Here is a 2,500-nt window from a genome sequence, read left to right on the forward strand (position 1 = left end):
CTCAACATGCCCGTGAGCTACGAAGAGGTCATAACGAGCACGAGCATCGTCCGTGTCAAGAGACAAAATGCATAGGCATCGAGAGATGAGGGCTGAACCCTACTCTCAAAATATTTTCCGCATCCGAAAGCACGATCGAGCACCAGTGCACCGACGAGGCCACGCCGATTTAAGGGGCGCACTCGGGACACAAGGCACGATTGAGGTCCACCACGCACCCGAAGGGCACGGGATGGAGAAGGGACGGCAACACATCCATAATTCCATCGGCTTAGGTACGCAGCACAGGATCCCGATCGCACCCCTTGAGTTCGATTACAACAAGGGGACTTAATGAAGAGGAGTGCGGATCGACAGTTCGATGCGAGTAGCATGGAGCCTGCCAATACACACAACCAAAACGCCACTCATATGCCTATTGCGTACTAGTAGTAGCGCCCCGCACACCGCCCAACAGCCCACCCAACCGAATGGTAGGGGCGGAAGGAACAACGAACGAGGCGCACCACAACCGCTTGGCACGAGAACTACGAGGGAAAAGTCCACCGGGACTTGGTCGAGCCAAGACCGAGCCTACAAACTCAACACCCCCCAGTGGGCCGTTGCCGTCAAAGGGACTTGGTACTAGGGTCGCGGGCAGTTTCGAATGCGGGCAAGGGCTTGGCAAGGCCAAGGCACCGTGTGGTCGCCGACTTGGGATGCACAAGGCGTCCCTAAACGTGACGGGGGCGAAAGGGCAAGCCAAGCTCGAGCCCATAGCAATGCATAAGCCACCCCAAGAGATCTTTGCCCGAATAGGGAACTTGGTCTTGGAGTCGTTGGCTACATTTCTATGGGCACGGGCTTGACCGGCCGGAAAATTGTCACCCGGCCACCACCGCCGGCGACCGACTCACCCCGTGGTGAGTCGTTGCGGGACGACCCGACCCCATGGGGGCTAGACGCACCCACCTCGGCTCGGAGGGGGCACGCCGAGGGCAGCGGATCTCTACCCTTAAAGAGCTAAAAAACTTCGTCAATATGCTGCCAGGCAACATTCGACTGTCTGAAATGCGGACACTCTTCTTTAGCCCGCATCCAGGCACCAAGGTGCCGATGGGTGCCAGGCTCCCGCACATCAAGCACCAAGTTGCCGATGGTGTCGAGGCTCCCGCACATCCTAGCCACCGAGGTGCCGATGCTGCCGAGGCTCCCGCATCCGAGCCACCAAGGTGCCGATGGTGGCCGAGGCTCCCGCACGACCAAGGGCCGAGGTGCCGATGGTGGCCGAGGCCCCCACGACCAAGGGCCTATTTTACCGATGGTGCCGAGGCTCCCGCACGACCAAGGGCTTGGTTTGCCGATGGTGCCCGAGCCTCTCGCACGACCAAGGGCCTAGGTTGCCGATGGTGCCGGGTTCCCACATCAAGCACCAAGGTGTCGATGGTGCTCGAGGCTCCCCACGACCAAGGGCCTAGGTTGCCGACGGTGTCGAGGCTCCCGCACGACCAAGGGCCTGGTTGCCGATGGTGTCGAGGCTCCCACATCCAGCACCTAGGGGCCGATGGCGGCCGAGGCACCCCCACGACCAAGGGCCTATTTTCTCGATGGTGCCGAGGCTCCCGCACGACCAAGGGCTTGTTTGCCGATGGTGCCGAGCCTCTCGCACGACCAAGGGCCTAGGTTGCCGATGGTGCCGGGTTCCGCACATCAAGCACCAAGGTGCCGATGGTGCTCGAGGCTCCCGCACGACCAAGGGCCTAGGTTGCCGGCGGTGTCGAGGCTCCCGCACATCATAGCACCGAGGTGCTGATGGTGCCAGGCTCCCCACGACCAAGGGCCTAGGTTGCCGATGGTGCCGAGGCTCCCGCACATCGAAGCACCGAGGTGCCGATGGCGCCGAGGCTCCTTCATGGCCAAGGGCTTGGTTTGCCGATGGTGTCGGGGCTCCTGCATCCTAGCACCAAGGTGCCGATGGTGCCGAGGCTCCCGCGACCAAGGGCCTATGCTACCGGAGCAGTTCGCGAACACCGCCGGGACGGATCGCCGGAGCACCGCCGGGACGGATCGCCGGAGCACCGCCGGGAACCTAACCGGCGGGGGGGGGGCACCGACGTCCGGGCATCACGGTGGGCGTGGGCGTGCCTGGACAACCCTGCTCGCTCAATATCACCTCCCCCCTAAAGAGCTAAAAAACTTGGTCAATGCGCTACGGTGACATTCATGTATGCGAAATGGGGACACTTTTTTTTGCAGCGCTCCCGCACCAGAGGGGCCCAACTTTAGCTTTGGTGCTCAAGGCTCCGCTCATCCATGCACCAAGGTGCCGATGGTGCTCGAGGCTCCGCACATCCAAGCACCAAGGTGCAGATGGTGCTCGAGGCTCCCCGCGACCAAGGGCCTAGGTTGTTGAAGCGGTGTCAGAGGCTCCGTACATCATAGCAGAGGTGCCGATGGTCTCGAGGCTTCCCACAACCAAGGGCATAATTTGCCGATGGTGTCCGATGCTCCGCACATCCAT

The sequence above is a fragment of the Gossypium raimondii genome, unplaced genomic scaffold (genome assembly GCF_025698545.1).
Source record: "Gossypium raimondii isolate GPD5lz unplaced genomic scaffold, ASM2569854v1 Contig00290, whole genome shotgun sequence".
NCBI classification, from domain to species: Eukaryota; Viridiplantae; Streptophyta; class Magnoliopsida; order Malvales; family Malvaceae; genus Gossypium; species Gossypium raimondii.